The 17319-nt window shown below is 43.4% G+C and overlaps 1 protein-coding gene across 1 annotated transcript in view; it reads right to left on the bottom strand.

The window, feature by feature from the left end:
- Schip1 (schwannomin interacting protein 1) overlaps positions 1-2713 on the bottom strand; it is a 163503-nt gene extending 160790 nt beyond the window's left edge. The window contains exon 1 of the mRNA XM_059265463.1: positions 2663-2713. The gene's annotated coding sequence lies outside the window, so the exon portion shown is untranslated. The remainder of the gene's footprint in view (positions 1-2662) is intronic.
- Positions 2714-17319: the final 14606 nt, after the last annotated feature.

Here is a 17319-nt window from a genome sequence, read left to right as displayed (position 1 = left end):
TGTCGTATACATCTCTGTTAGAGTGAAACACTCCTTCTCTCAAAGCGGCCTGAGCAATGAAAACAATGTAAGGAACAAGAGCGACATTCTCTAAAACATGTGAGTGTGTTAAGAGATCATATAGAGTAGCAGCAATCGCTGTTACTGAAGCACATGTCTGCCATATAGTAACAAAAAAGTCTCCTTAAAGTGTTTGTATTGGGGTGAACTACTTCTACAGAGATGCTGAGATGGTTTCCAGGTGCTCTTCAGGCACACGGAATGTTTTATACCAAAGGAAAACATCAGCTACCCTTTGTCTCTGAACACACACACATACACACACACACACACAAGTGCAAGTGCATTTGCTTTAAGAACACCCACAATAAGCCTGGTTAATAACTAGGGATGGGTTTCCCAGGGAGCTCCGTGTCCTCGCTCAAAGGGGGCTAAAAGGAAGACAATGAGCTCTGTGGTTCTAGACCTGTGTGTGCTACAGAGCTGGTTTCTGCTTCCCAGCCTTGTTTCCTCCTCCAGGGATGGCATATTTCTTCAGGTCACGGGGAGAGAAAAAATGAGTTACTCATTGACTTTGCCAACAAGGACACTGAGGTGCATACCAGCTAGGGAGCTTGTCTGCAGTCACAGAGTAAGTGAAGGGACTGGAAATGTATCCCAGGCCTGCTCAGTTCCAATTGGCCTTCCCACGTCATTGGAAAGTCCCTTCCAATCCACGTGCCAGTAGTGAGGAGACTGAAGTATGCTTCAAATAAATGGCCTTGTGAAGTCATACAGTTGGTATGTGACTGAAGGTCACTGTGTGAGATGTGTAAGAAGCCGTACTTCTTCAATGCCTTGATTTAGTTTACAGAAAATCACAGTGTATACCTGGAGAGATTTCCCAGCCCTAGGGGTGGGATGGGGTGGGGTAGGGTGGGGTGGGGTCGGATTTTGTTTTTCTTGGCTGCATGCGTATTGAAAGCATTGTATACACATGTATGTATGCATATGTTTAGTGTGTGTGTGTGTGTGTGTGTGTGTGTGTGTGTGTGTGTGCAGACATTCTATGCCATGATGCCCATGGATGACAGTGGACAACCCTCAGGAGTCAGTTCTCTCCTGCCACCTTGTGGGATCCCGGGATCGAGTTCAAATCATCAGGCCTGCAGTGTATCTGACAGTATCAGCTTGATACAAAATGAAGCAGAGCTAGGCCCATAAGCTCACCTCTCACCTATGTTGTGACTGTGAACTTTAGGTGTGGATAGTAGTATTTGTGAGTAGGTCACACTCAAGAGAGTCCTTCATGACTTTAGAGCTCAGTGTAGCAAGTCAGCGTCAGACTTTGCCCACCCATCTGAAGCCAGGCATGAGAAGAAGCCCTTGCATGGAGGAGGCCCTGCTGAGACAAACAAAACCTTCTCCTAGGAGTCTTGAGGAAGCACTAACAAGTGCACAGGCACTCCATTGCTTAATAATAAATTCTTCAGCGACTACTCAGATAATATGAATATTTTTACAAGACACGGAATATGTAAGGAATTTTAATCCAATTATAAACCTTCCTACCACCAAGCACTGCACAGAAACTGGCCTCGGAATGATGAATAACCCCTGACTGAGCAATGAGGAAAGGCAACCCCACACCCTGCAACATACCACCTCTCTTTTTAAATTCCTGGGCGGACTTCTCTTTTGGCTGCAGCTGATGGATGGGCTTGATTAAAAAGGCTTGGGGCAGAAGATAAAATGACCATCAAGTATTCTCCTCCTTGGCCACACCCACTTCTCCTTAGGCTATCAATAAAATCCCAGTCCCAAATGGATGCCTCTTAGCCTCTCCTAGGCACACACTCCGCCAGCGAGTCTTTCGGTCTTAAAAGTTCCGTTAGCTGATTTCAGATTGGTAATGTGAGAGGCTATAGATCATGGGAAGAAACATCTGGAAGCTGACTTAGTAAATGATGGAGGTATAATCAGCTTAAGGGCGACTAAGCCTCCCAGCCACGTGCAGGTGGATGACAGAATCCCCCAGGGCTTTCTTTCACGTGGTACTTGGGGGACACTTTCCCACAGCCAGAGTCTTCCTCACCCACAGTCTCTTGTTGCAGTGTATCACAAGACTTCTCACAGGCAGCCCTCCCCGGTCCACCTGGAGTCTGTGAGAGCCAAGCCTTACTGTGATCCAGACAAAGGGTTAAGTCTGCAGCCTTCCATGCCCTAGCTGCGGTGGACATTCGCCTGTACGCTCTCCTCTGCAGTCAGCCCCGGACTCCAGCTTCTACAGAGTCACCAGCTCTTGGCAGAAGCATTGTTTCCTGCCGTCCCTGTGTGCTTCAAACTTGCAGCTCGCCAGATTATTATATAGCTCAAGAGTCGAACTTACCCCTCACGGCGTTGCCTAGAATCTGCTCTCACTTTTCCTGTCCCGGAGTGCCTCGGGCATCTGGAACCTGACCGCTCCATAGCTGGTGAAGTTAGACGCATCCAAGCTGGCTGCATTACTGCACATTTTTCCAGTAACCTTGCTTTTTCCTTCAACTCAAAACTTCTGCAAGCAGCACCCTATCTGCTGCTGACGCTCAAATTCTCTAGTCTTTCATAAAAGCATTTTCAAACCCATCTGAGGAACAATTCTGGGAGGGGGGCGCTCATGGGAATGGAAGGTTTGGGCACTCACCTGCGCAGCAGCAAGGATCAGACACCGGACGGGGCTGCCTGCAAACTTCCCAGGGACTGTCTGCAGCCAAGTATCTTGGCCTTAAAGGGGCAGGGCACTTTTCGCCATATAAGGAAGGCAGTTTTGCTTGTCTGCTGCCTGGGCAAAGCAGCTAGTCTCTCCGTGTAGAGGAGGCTTAAGCCTTCTGGGGGCATCTGGAGCCTGTCAGTTCCTGAGGCAGGTTACTTGAGCCTTGATAAGGCACAAGAATAATGCTTGGCTGGGCATTTTTAAGGCCCAAAAGCCCTTTCTGGGGTCTTATCTTCTTGTAAAGGGAGTTTCTGGCAACTTGGAAGTTTTCCTGAATGCCATGAAAGGCTTTCTGCTTCTAGTTCAGGTTTGGCTTTCTGGAAATGAGTGGCCCTGCTCTTTCACCCAGGCCAGGCAGATTGTAACTCCTTCCTCCAGATGAGGGGGTGTAGAGCACTGGAGGGTGGTGAGGTTTGTGGTGTGATTTAATACACTTCTTCACCAGAGGCAGAAAACAAGACAGAGTGAGGACCCGGCAAAATTAGGGTCGGCATATGCAAGACACCAGCGGCTGAGAGAAAGGCTGAAAGTAACAGAATAAAACATGTGCAGAAAACAAAACAGAAGCCAAGCAGAATGAAAATAACTCATGAGAAGGGCAGGTGCCCTTTTGCGGCATTCAGGAAAGCTTCCAAGGTTCCGGACCCGGAGCCGTTGAGCCTTGGACCCTTTTCCAGCTCCAGCTCTTCCACTGTCAAAAATGCTTTTCTCCCTTAACGAACCAACTACCCACCTGTCTGGGTCTAAGTTCTTGTGACATAAGAACCTAGAAATCCCAGCGGGTGCCCATCCACCCCGATATCTACCATACTACACCCTGAGAATAAGTGGCGTTTATTTTGCTCCTTCCTAAACAGATAAATGCACGCTTTTCTCCACCCGAGTCACCGACCCCACTCCTAAGTGCCCCTCTTGGCCTTAGCCTACAGCCAAAGCTGCCAGCCACCTTCTCCTTCCAACAGCGGCAGGGGAATGTGTTTCAGCAAGAAAAAACATTTCCTGCAGCTGATATTTAAGTGCGAAGCTGTCCTGTTCGTTTGGGGGTAGATTAAAGGCAATTATGAAAGGCTAGATGCTAAGAAGAAAGCGGAGTTTAATTTAGTCATCACTTGGGTGGTAACATGCTTCTGTCTTTGCAGCCAACTGGCCATGCTCCTTTGAAAACGCTTTTAAGCTTGCCAGGTAGCTCTAGCCAGCACCCACTCAGCACTTAGCTAACTTGGCCCAGTGCTGCCTGCACCACGGATCTTTAAGAATGGAATTTGGCACCTGGTTAGAGAGGCTTGTGTTACCTCCTTACACAGATGTGTGAGTGTGTGTTTAAGGACAAAGAGCACTTCGTTTTCCTCCACACTCCAGTTACGTCTAGAGCAGACCAGAAAACAACTGGGTAGAACCTGGGGTATCTGTCTGGTGTCCACAGCTTTGTGAAGACAGTGGATGTTTGCTAAATTATTGTGGTTGTTGTGGAATAGACACGGGTTTCTCTGCTTCATCGTCTTTTTTTTTTTTTTAGCTCAATTAGTGTTTCTTTTCCACACCAGTAAGTCTTCTTCAAGGGCAGAGGTCAAAGGAAATACTTTTGAAAGTTTTCCTTCTGGTGTCTCTTTGATCCAATAATCCGATTTCGAGGAAACAACACACTATGTGAGGATGTTCCTTATACTGCTATTTGTAATGAAGAAAATAGGAAGTGACTTAGACTCGGAGGTCACTTTGTGTACCAGTAACAACCGCTCTTCTTTGATGATTGCTCGGTAAGTGCCATGCACGATTCCAAAACCTTCCTAGAGACAACTCAGCCCTCAGCACAAACCTCTGAGATGGAATGGCCATCATGCCTCTTCCTAGGCCACAAAATGAAGGCAGGGAGAGTAAGAAATTGGTATTCGAATTGAGGTATTTTCATTCTGTGTTGAGCATCATAATAAGCACCGTGGTTACACATTTTGAGAATGCAGAAAGGACCCTGCTTTCATGCAATGGCTAAAAGCAGAAAGTATACTAGGCATGGCAACTATAATCCCAGCATGCTAAAGACTGAGACAGGAGGACTGAGTGAAGTTGAGGCCAGCCTCTGCTACATGGTGAGGCTATTCCAAGAAAATACAACAGAACGAAACAGAAGAATAACTTGGTGGGGTGAGGAGACAAAGCAGTTGGTAAAGTGCTTACCAGGCAGGCATGCATGAATCCTGGGTTTAACTCCTCAGAATCCACGGAAAAAGCTGGTCACGGGGCTGGAGAGAGGACTGGTGATCAAGAGCATAGCCTACTCTTTCGAGGATCCAGGATTGATTCTCAGCACCCAGCTAGTGGCTCACAACCATCTGTAACTCCAGTTCCAGCGGACCCAACACCCTCTTCCAGTCTCCAAGGGCACCAGATACACATTTGGTACAAATACATATATGTAGGCTAAACACACACACACACACACACACACACACACACACACACACACTAGCATGGTAGCCTGCCAGGAGCAATCTTAGCACTGGGGAAATGATAATTTTCCCCAAAGTAAAACAGATTTTTTGTTTGTTTTTAGTTGAGACAAGGTCTCTCTATGTAGCCCTGACTGTCCTGCAACTTGCTACGCAAACCAGTCTGGCTTTGAGTTCACAGAGATCTGCCTGCTTCTGCTTCCATAGTGCTGGGGTTAAAGGTAGTAGACACTACACCTGCAAAAATGGATTTTTGTTTTTTATTTTTTGCTTTTGTTTTTGGATTTCAAGACAGGATTTCTCTGTGTAGTCCTGGCTATCCTGTGTCTCACTTTGTAGACCAGGCTGGCTTTGGACTCACAGAGATCTGCCTGGCTCTGCCTCCTGAGTGCTGGGATTAAAGGTATGAGCCACTATGCCTGGCTTAAAGTAGGCTTTTAAAAGGAATTTTCATTAAAAGATTACAAAACTTTGACTGGCCTTCTTACTGCTTTCAGTTTGTGGCCTTGTTCCAGCATCCAATGTCACATGCTAGGGCTAGATTATAGAGTGACAAGAGTGTTTCTGGATGGTGTCTGTTATGGTTGAGATGTGAAATGTCCCCTACAGACACCAGGGTTTGAACACTGTCCCTAGCTGGTGGAATTATTTGGGGTATTTGTGGAACCTTTAGGTGGATCCTAGCTAGACGATGATGTGAGTCCTTGAACCTTTAGGGTTATATACTGACTCTGCTTTGGTCCCAGCTCTCTACTTCCTGATTTATATCAGGGCAGGAGAGGAAGACAGAGAACATTACGGTCAAGTTGGAAGGGAAAGGAGCCCCTCACTCTGGAGTCTAGTTGAAGTTTCTCCCCAAGTGAAAGCCAATAATTCAAGCCAAGCATAAGCACAACCTGAAGAAAGACAACATCATAGACATGCTAAACTGGAAGGGGGAAATCCCACAGGGCTCCACCCTAGTCAAGTAACTACAGGCAACCAGGGAATGCTGAGCACAGGAAAATTAGTCTTCCCCAAGGATGAGCCTCCTAATTGGCTTTCCAGTACCAACTGGTTAACCCTGTAATCATATACATACAAATAACACCAAATGGACTCAGCAGATGTATTTTTGTATTTATATGTTTATATATTATATAAGTCTATATATTAGATATAATATGTTATATATAAATACACACACATAGTGTGTGTGCATGCATGTGCATGTGCGTGTATTTGTGTGTGTGTATAACAATAGCAAAGAAAAATAGGACATGGATTTGAAAGGGAGTGAGGAACAGAAAGAGGGGAAATAATATAATTATATTTTAGTAAAAGAAAAAAATTCCAGGCAGATTAACATTTGCCTCAAAAGTTGCCTACACATAGATAATATTCCTTTTACATAGAGATATTTTCAAATAAGAATGTTAAAATAGCAATGAGCTATGTTTAAGGCCTGAGAACATATGACATTGGCATATGGCCTTACTCCTTTCCCAAATGTGAGCCTGTAATCTTTTGGGAATCTCATAAACAAGACCATAAACCCTATTTAGAGTAAGAACATATCTTAGCTCAGGTACAACCTTTGGGAACTAGAGTTTTACTTCTCAGTTGTATTTAAAGCACATCAGGAACCACCCTATCATCTCATTTAAGTTCCTTAGCAACCCTTTGAGATGTAGCCAGAAACTAACCAAACTGTGCATGTTAAAAGCGACCCACTTGAAAAGCACACACCATGCTTGGGTGTGTGGTCTCCTTTTCCCAAATGCCTCTCTATTGACACCCCCCCCACACACACACTTAATGACTTGTCTTAAATTGTTTTCTGTGACAACGTCAGGAACCCTGTGCCAGAGGCTCTTGCCACACTGCCTCTGTCAAGTGTCATTTGATAAGTAGCTACCACCGTAGACTGACTTCTGGAAGGTCTTTCTCTCTGTGATGGAGCCTAACTCCCTGAGCCATGAGCCAATGTAAATCTTTTACCCGTTAAGTAGCTTCTGTCAGTTACAAGCCAAGAAACCAACCCAGGAGGTCAGCTGTAACATTGTTAGGGGTGGCCCTCCGCTGACAGTGCCATTCACAGAAATTGGGCCTGGGGCCTGTGTGTGCCACACGCTGCACACTGGCACTGCCTCAAAGCAGTGAATCAACTCACTCTTTCTGAGTTGATTCACGTCTAAATCATAACCGGCACCATCAAGAGACTCTCCAGCCCAAGTGCATCATGGAGGGTACTGAAGTGAGACAAGCTTTAAAAGCAATCAAGAAGGTCAGGTCAAAGCGACATGTTCATCTTTTCTTTCTATCTGTGAGAATAAGATATTAGGCCAGTAGCGAGAGATGGCACCCTGGGTAAAGCATTTAGGACAAAGCCTAAAGACTGAGATTCATTCCCAGAGCCCATATAATGGACAGAGAGAATTAACTCCTGAAAGTTGTTCTCTGATCTCTACACATATGCTGTGGCAAGCACATACCCACACACATATGTGTGCATTCACATAAATAAATATAACTTTTTTTTTTTTTTTTAATGTGGGGCTGTGGAGGTACTCAGCAGTTGAGAGCACTGGCTGCTCCTGCAGGAGGACCTGGGTTTGATTCCCAGCACCCATGCGGCGGCTCACAGCCATCTGTAACTCTAGTTCCAGGTGATCCAACACCCTCTTCTGGCCCTCACAGGTTTCTGTACACACGCGATGCTCATACATACACACAGACAAAATACTCAAAGCATACCAATAGATGTGCTCCTAGACAAAGAACTATAGACAACAAAGAAATGCTGAGAGAGAAGTATTCTTCTCCAGGGAAAAGCACACTGACTCGTTATCCAATGGTTTTCCAATACCCCATGGTTAGCCCTGAAAACATAAATACAAGTAATGTGAGCAGGTTGTATTTTTGTATCAGGTTGTGTGTGTGTGTGTGTGTGTGTGTGTGTGTGTGTGTGTATGTATAACAACAATTAAGAAAGAAAGGGCCATAAATTTGAAAGAGAATAAAGAGGGGTGGTATATGAGAGGGTTTGGAAGGAGGAAGAGGAAGGGAGGGGTAAATGACATAATTATATTTATAATCTCAAAAAATGAAAAAGCCACTTACAACACACAAAATTGAAGTAAATAAATTTTAAAAGAAGAATCAGGCATTGTATTGTAGTCATGCACAGAAGAGGTATTCCACTATAATTTTTCTCTCATGTGGATGACAACAAGGCATTCAAAATCCAAAAACGTTTATCAGTCACAGAGGATGAAGTTGTTATAGGAATAAAGAGGGAACTTTGATACAAATTCTCTATAATTAAAATTTTCTGACAGTACTTTTAACTGTTAAGGGGTGTAGTAGCTTGATATATTTATATTCTGTGAGATTACAGAACGAAGTTAAGTTATAAGAGCCAACTTACAGTTTATATCAGGAGGCACTAATATATTTACAGGTTTGAACTCAGTAATCATAGTTTGTTATTTGAAGTTATCTCAGAGATTTTTTTCTGTCTTGCAAGAGGAGAGAAGAAAGGGCAAGAAAAGCATGTGACCCCAGAAAAAAAGAGTCAACAGATTAAGTTTTTTTCTGTTAAAATGGTAATAATATAAACTATAATTTACTTAATAAAAATATAGGTTGGCTGAAGGCATTTCTAATATGCCTATTGGCTGGATATATATCACAGCTAGATAATTTAAAGTGTATTTAGGCTAGAAATGTGGGGTATCTTCCCTGGAAAGCAGCAGAGCCAGCCCCATGGAGAGGCCTTTGCTGCAGTCCCCAGAGCTGTGTGGACTGGACTACCCAGGCTGATTGGAGCCCAGATCACGTGCCATGAATACTGGACATGGAACTACAGGATTTGGTGTTTGCCCTGCTGGATTTTGGTCTTGCTTTGGTCAACTTTTCCTTGCCATGCCCCATTTATCTTCCTTGGAATGGGACTGTTTAATTCTGTGCCGTTGCAGGCTGGAAGTGTGCGGCTTCTTTGAATATTTTTGTTTTTTTTTTTTTTGTTTTGTTTTGTTTTTTTTATTTTATAGGCGCTCACAGTTAAAAGGTTGCCTTGAGTTGACCACCACTGTGACTGTGAAGCTATTGGACCTCTAAAATTGAACTAAATGCACTTTAAATTATGAGATGGCCATAATCTCATATGAGGACCAGGAGTGGGACATTATAGTTTGAGTGTCAAATGTCTCCCACAGGCTCATGTTGAATGCTTAGGTCCTAGCTGCTGCTAGGGTTTTGGGAGGCTGTGAAAGCTTTAGGTGGTAGGGCCTAGTTGACTACATGGGCACTTTAGGGGGATGTCTCTCCCAGCCTCACTTCTGGCCTGAGAGCTCTCTTTCTAATTCCTGATCTGAAGAGATGGGAGGAGCCACATTACATGTTCTCACCACCATGCCTTCCCTACTATGATGGAAAGTACCCTGTGAGCCCAAATAAGTCCTTCCTCACTACTGTTAGGCATTTTGTCACAGTAATAAGAAAAGTAACCAATATAGTCATATCATAGTATGTTTTATATATATTGAAAAATAAAAAATGAGTATACTAAAAAACAAACTAAGCATCAGTATGTGTCAGGGGTTTATTAATCCTTTGGTGGACACATTTTTATTTTTGGCTTTATGGTGAGAGATATTTGTAACAGATATTTTATATATGATTTACTTATTTATTTTTTATTTTCTCAAGACAGGGCCTTACTATGTAGCTCTTAGAGTTCTGGAACTCACTATGTAGACCACACTGGCCTTGAACTCATGGAGATCTGCCTGCCTCTGCCTCCTGAGTGCTGGGAAGTAACTCTGGGATTAAAGGTGTAATTTATGTTATTTTTTATGTTCGTGCTTATATTACCCTTAAGGATATCACAGTTGTTTGGCTTTAATGCACATTTATACTTATTTTTTATTTAAGAAAAAGGTTTTGGGAGACTAACCGCTGTTTCTCTCTTTGTGGCTTTTAGTTTCTTTGGTTCAGAGTCTGATTTCCTTTTGATCACCAGGTCAGATGGAGGTCAGTGCACCTTTAATCTAAGCCCCCTCTCCTGTTTCTAGAATCTTGTCAGTTGCCAGATACAAAGCAGAAAATGCAGAAACAGTGATCTCCAACTCTGGCCAAGACACCCCTGCGAAACAGTTGCCACTATCCTTAGACAATTTTCTCTTCCAGCAGTCTTGGAAGCTCCAGCTGTATTTCTGTAAAGGTTGACACCTGGGCAGCAGCACAGGGCTTTTACGAGGAGGGCTATTAACAGGACTCTCGATGGAGCCGAGCGGAGAAAGGCTACAGGGAGCGCTGTTTTATAGTACAGTGAGGTAGCCATTTACTGTTCCCATAAGCTATTTCACTTGCAATAAAGGTCAATGGACCTTTTTAGGGAGGGGAGCTAGACCCCTGTCTCAAACTGCCATCTGCAGCAGTCAAAATGACAGGCTTTTCTGGAAAGAGGTAGGTTGTTTATTTAGCTGCGAGAGTGCTTCAGTCTGACCAGCTGATGGCTAAGGCTATAGAAAATTCCCTGACTACAGCGCAGAATTCCCAAGACGGACAGCGGCTTGACCTTGACTGCAAAGCTAAGAAGGTATAGCAGACCACGGATCTGGTTGTTATCTTGATATGTGAACTCTGCCAAGGAAGAGTCACATTTCTGTACCTGGAACTATCTATTCCTAGATTTCCAGGAAGTTGATGTTCCAAACGCCTGTGCTTTGAAGACAATGGAGAGGCAAAGTGTAACACAGGAGAGTGGTCCCACTAACAATTACTTTCTCTGTTTGCCAGGAATTATAGGATTCTACCACTACTCCCAGTTGACTTGGCACAGAGGACTGAACTCAGGACTTCAGGATGCTAGGTAGGCACTCTGCCAGCTGAGCTGTATTTCCGGTCTGTTAGGTTTTAAAAAAAGTTTTATTTTCTTTTTAATTATGTGTGTATATGGTTATGTGCACATAAATGCAGGTGCCAGAGAAAGCCAAGGGTATCAGATATGAAGTATCAACATACTATTACTACCATTACAGAACAAAAGCAGATAATAAATAAAAGTAATCAGATAATACAAAAAAATAGAACCAAATCCCTGGTAGAGTGTATGGGCAATTGTAAGACAGCTTTCTTCATCCTGAGGATCCTACCATCACAATTTATCAAAGCAGTGTGGGCATATTATAACTTCTGATAAGTATAATAGGAACAAATAACTTAAAAAATTAAAAATGCACTCAATGAAAACAGAAATCTTGTTCATGGAAATAGGAATGAAGGCAGTTCTGGTTATGTTACTCAGTTCTCACAGCGTTACATGTATGTAGTGATCTATAATAACATTTTAAAACAATCTGTCAACCGCCAACTGAATTGAATCCCATTTCAATGTTCTTGAAGGCAAAGATTTAGCAGCCAGTTGATTTGCACAGGAACTTGTTATGCAGGCATTAAAGTCATTCATTTTCTTAGACTCCTTACCAACTTTTTAGATGAGTATTTCAGACTATCCTTATTTATTTATGTATGTATGTATGTATGTATGTGTATATATATGTATGTATGTATGCATGCATGTATGTATGTATGTATTTATTCCGTCTTTCTTTTACTTTTTCTTTTTGGCTTGGATCTCAGTACTTTGCAAAACAGTATGGATCACCATTTTGCAAACCAGTACGGTTCACCATCACAAGAGGCTGTGAGAATGCTGTTGGAAAAGGGTGCTAGGAAAGGGTTTTTCAATTTATTTAAAACTATGTGTATCTATATGTCTTTGAAGGTCTCTATGAATGGATGGATGCCCAGGATAACTAGACCCCCAATAAGGATACTGGTCTAGGGAAGAGTGGTCAAGAGTCAGGAGGTGGAGTCATCCTCTGGATTGTGGATTTTTCCTGAAACCCTTGGCCTTAGATCTTTCAGGAAATCCTTGGCCAATCTTTTCCTGTCCTTGCTTCTGACTCCCATTAGCTCACTCCCATTAGAAAACCAGCTCATGATCAAGGTCAAAGTTTGCAATACATAGGAGTCATTTTAAATCAATGAGAAAACTATGATGACATTGCTAGAAAGAGTTGGGCAAACGATATAAACAGGTAGTTACCCAAAGAAGAACTTCCAATAGGCCGATCCCATGGAAAATGTTAAAAATCACTCTGGGATCATGGAGATGTCATTTAAGACAACAAATAACATTTGGAAAGTCGAACTAGAAAAATTAACATTTAGTGGTAGTTGGGTGGAGAATAAACAGTTCAGTGAATGCAGGGAGTGATTAGACACTACACATAAAAGCCTTAGGAAATGCAGACTTGAACAGGCAACCCCAGCCTCATAATTCTTCTAATGAGGTAAACACAAGTGTGCAAGTAAAATTCAAGTATGCTTGAAATGCTGCCTTGCATTTTCCTGGTTCTCTTGGCTACAATTCTTAGTCAGTTTAGACTAATGACTTGTATGCCAGTAGATTGACTTCATCCAGTTTGCTGTTGTTTATCTGAGAAGAGAAATGTGAGCTGATGGGTATGATACATCTTTAGGGTTCACATGTGGAACTAGGGTTAAATTTTCTGCAAAAGACAGGATGTGAGGTAGGCTAGCATATCTACAGTGGTGAAGAATGGAACTGATTTACAAGTCCAATCTGGGCCAGGTGGTGGTGGTGAATGCCTTTAATCCCAGCACTTGGGACGCAGAAGCAGGTGTATCTCCAAGTTCAAGGCCAGCCGTGTCTACAGAGTAAGTCCGGGACAGCCAGAGCTACACAGAGAAACCCTGTCCTAGAGGGAAAAAAAGTCCAATCTGGGATATGAAGTAAACTTCACATCATGTAATGAGATAGTCTCTTTCCTTCCCCCGGAGAGAGTCTTAATATATAGTCCAGGCTGTCCTGGAACTTGCTATGTAGACCAGGCTGGCCTCAAACTCACAGAGATCCACCTGCCTGTAGCTCCTCATTGCTGGGATTAAAGGTGTTCGACACAATGCTAGGCTTAAAAGTGTCCTTGTAGAAGACTAATGATGTGGAAATAGACTTATGTTGAGGAGAGAACACTACAAAAGAGAATATAAAATTTACTTTCACATTTTCAATATGCTCTCAAAGAAAGAAATGTTATATAGAACACATTAGTGATACAGGTGTCTGGGTGAAGGGATAATTGTTTACTTTAAACTTTTAGTCCGTATTAAACCATTTCTTTCTAAATTTATTGCAAAGAGCATTTGAAAGCATTTTGACAAGGGAAAAAAAAATCAAGATTTGGGAGTTGTTTGGCTTTAAGAGGCCTGGAAACAAAGTAGAACCCAATTCTTGGTGGAGAGATGCTGGCCAGGGACTCGGGCAAGAGGCTGCAAACAGTTACCCAGTTCCTGGGCAGAGAGCACATGCCAGGCTTGGCCATGATGGCAAGTTAATGAGTACTGTGAGCGGGAAGACAGAACCACCCATCTTCTCTTTATGCTCGCCACTTTTCTCTGAGAACTTTCAAGCCCTTCGGCTATATTTAATGAATGCTGTGTGAAGACAATGCAGTGTAGGGAAAAGAGTATGGGATTCAGTCACATAGGACCCAAATCAGGTTCACTGGTTGTCTTAATGAAGCTATAAGCCTCTTTGAGCTACAGTAATATGGAGATAATAACAGATTATTTGCTTCTTTATATGGTTGTATGAATTGCAAATGTACACACTGTATGGATCTCCCCCATCTATTTATCCATCATCCGTCCATCCACCCATCTGTCTATCCACAGAAATGTATATTACAAATGCCATATATCAGTTACATCAATCAAAGCTAGAAGCCTAAACCCTTGATTTGGCCTTGACTCAATTTCAGTGATGTTGTAGATCACTAGACTTCTTGGGATTCCTAAAGAAGAAGTCTGGAAGACCCGAGAGCTTTGAGAACTGTTCATTATGAGTTGTCTCCACAGGTAAGAAAGAAAAGGTTAGAGAATATATATTTCTGATGAAAACAGGAGCCCCATAAACAAGATATGTTGCTGAGAGACAAGCCGTGGAAACAAAGGTCTTATTCAAATCCAAACATTTGCCTACAGCATTTTAGAATATGATAAATTACAGCTCTTTTCTTTTAATATTCACTGAGACATCTTTAAGATATTCAAATTTTAACAATAAATGTGGACATTAACCACAGAGTCTGAGATTACCACAAAACTCATAAAGTACATTATGCAGCAAATTGTATTTATTGTCTTGGCTGTAAGAAATTGTGTTTGCTTCTCTGCCTTCTGGGGGGTTAACCTACCCCATGGTTGTGTACACCCCAGTTGACTCAAACCTCCATATAGACCGGATGGCACCTCTCTTTACTCCATTGCTCTCCTGTTACACTTTTTTAGCCAGAACCCCAGGAACAAAGGATGCTTTCAAAAGATTCTGTTTCAAACACTGTGAAGTCCAACGTGGTTCTGTCACATGGTCACGGCAGGTGACATTTAGGGGATGGCCGTGGGCAACAAGAGGAGAAAAAGAGCTGTCTCACTTCCTGTGTTCTTACCATGGAGTTTTACCCAGCACTTACTGCCTCTGTGACACAGAATGCAGGTTTAGGTGCTGGGGTCCCTGGATGGCACTGTATGAATGGTAATTCACACCCAGGCTGGGGGATCTGGGCTTGAGGAACACTTGCTTCTTGTCCCGAAGCACCACCCCGTCAGTGACTGTTGTATTTCTCAACTTCCACAGTTTTGGCTGACCCACAATTATCCTTTCAGTGGATTGTATTGCTGGTGCTGTGATTTGAATATATCCACCCCAAAACTCATAGTAAAACTTAATCCCCGTGATGAGATATTATGAGAGGATCTGAAGGAACCCTGAAGGAATGCGAAGGTCTGTGCTCTTAGCTAATTAATGGATTAATAGGTCAACAGGTTGTTTCCAAAGTGAGCCTTATATAAACATTAGTTAGCCCAGGTCTCACAAACTCTCTCCACTCCTTCTCAGGACTCTGCCAACAAGAAAGCCATTACCACATGTGGCCCCTTGACCTTGGACCAGAACTGTGAACCAAAATAGTTTTTCTGTGTAGGTTACCCAACCAGTAACACTGTGCTGTTAGGAACAGAAATGGACTAAGAGAGCCAGCATTAAACGTTTCAAATGAGTTTTGTGTAAATAGGAGAGATAGTGGATAAACAGGTTTACTGTCCTTCTGCATTCTCCCTACTGCCATGCCTCCAGGTATCGGCCACTTTGAGTTGTTGGTTCTGAGACAGACATGCAGACATGACTTTGTCTTTGATCAGTCAGTCATATGCACAGAAGGGCAATGCATCAGGCAGTGCTTTCTGGGTCTTGCCACATGCAGTGGCAAGCCCTTGAGTTGTCCAGGATTCGATTCCGCCACCAGCTTTGTGGAGCCAGGGGGTCCGAATGGTGGGTGGGGCAGGGGCATCTTTTAGCTGTTGCTATTGGTATGTCGATTGCTAGTGTGGGTTTAACAGGTGGAGGCACAGCTCTGGAGTCGACAGAGTCAGCAGCAGCACTTCCTAATCCTTGGTGTTCCTTCTGAACTGTCATGGGGTGGGGTCTTCCTGATTTTCCCATCAGTCTAACGGAAGGAAGGCGGGGCTCCGAGCTTCCTCAGCTGGTTCCTCCTTGCTCTTTTGGCAACCCATTCTCAGTTCATTTTAAGCACCTCATTTCCTGCGCTGAAGTGCTTTGCTCTTTGTGCTTAAAATAGAGTGATTCCTGTCATGTGTAACAGAACCATAATCCACAGGAGAGAGGCGAGGGCTGGCAACATCTGGTCCCTGTTTTGGTTATGAAGATAGTGTCTAGGGAGGAGCAGGGACTCTTAGGTGGCGCAGGGTCCCCCTGGTGTTAATATTCTGACACGCCCCTTGGAAACCAATTCAATATTCTGACCCGCCCCTTGGCTTTGTCCTGCGTCCTGACTTAAAAGCCTCATTTTGAGGAAAGGCCCCTCCCCTTCCTCTCTCTCTCTCTTCCACTTTTCCTCCCACAAGGTGTGCACCCTCGACCCCCCTCTCTCTTCCTCTCTTTTTCTCTCTCTTCTCTCTCTCTTTCCTATCCTTCTCTTCGTCTCTCTATTATAACAAACCATTTCTGCATGGGTGCAGCGTCTGGGTTGTGAATGACTGTCCATCGCACCCCCACCGCCATACCTGCACGGCATGGGTCACCCGCCAGCCTGCCACTGCATCTGCCCAGCATGCCAGCATGTTTCCCTCCACATGCAGGATACCCTTGGGGTCCCCCGTGCATATATCATAACAGCTGGTACCTTACTATGCCCTTAAAATAGAGGTTATTTGTCAGCCGCCACTTTGCTCGCTGGACTTCAAGTGTTTGTTTGGACAGACATCTGATTTCTCTTAATTATTTTGCCTTCATGCCCTATAGTGAGCTGGGTTCCCACTGGTTCTTATCCAAACTTGGTTGAAAATAAAGTTTATTTTATTTTTATTACCAGGACTGGAGAGACTGCTCAATAGTTAAGAACACTCACTGCTCTTCTAGAGGAATTCAGTTCCCAGCACCCACTTTGGGTAGCTGGTAATCTTGTGCAACTCCAGCTTCTAAGGATTATCCAAAGCTTCTGGCCTCCACAGGTACCCACACTCATGCGCGCGCGCGCGCATACACACACACACACACACACACACACACACACACACACACACACACTTAAAAATAAAATACATCTTAAACATTACTTTTGATTCCTTGAAAAAAGTAATTCTTCCATTACTTTTGATTCCTTGAAAAAAGTAATTCTTCCATTACTTTAGATTACTTGAAAAAAGCAATTCTCCCATTTTTGAGCATACTCCAAAATAGCCTCAATTCAAAGCCAGAGAACTGTACACCTGAATGGACTGGTTGAGTCTCTGCTATTTCTACCAAAATATGAAATTAGCTTTGCTAGCTCTGGTGATGTTGTTGAGTAAAGTGCAATGCCACTTCGATGAGGATGCATAGGGAGCTCACTTCAAGTTTTGTCTCAGATGTTCAACCCTCTGTGCCTTGCTTTATGCTTTGCTATTAGAAGGGACGGACCAGGGCTACAGGGGCTGACCTCTTACCTGCCGAAGGTGTCAGCCCTCCTCTGAAATTCCTCTTCTGTTACTTCCCACCTTGTGTTCATCTCA

The sequence above is a fragment of the Peromyscus eremicus genome, chromosome 6 (genome assembly GCF_949786415.1).
Source record: "Peromyscus eremicus chromosome 6, PerEre_H2_v1, whole genome shotgun sequence".
NCBI classification, from domain to species: domain Eukaryota; kingdom Metazoa; phylum Chordata; class Mammalia; order Rodentia; family Cricetidae; genus Peromyscus; species Peromyscus eremicus.
The sequence above is the reverse complement of the archived record's forward strand: the minus strand, read 5'-3'. Positions and strand labels throughout refer to the sequence as shown.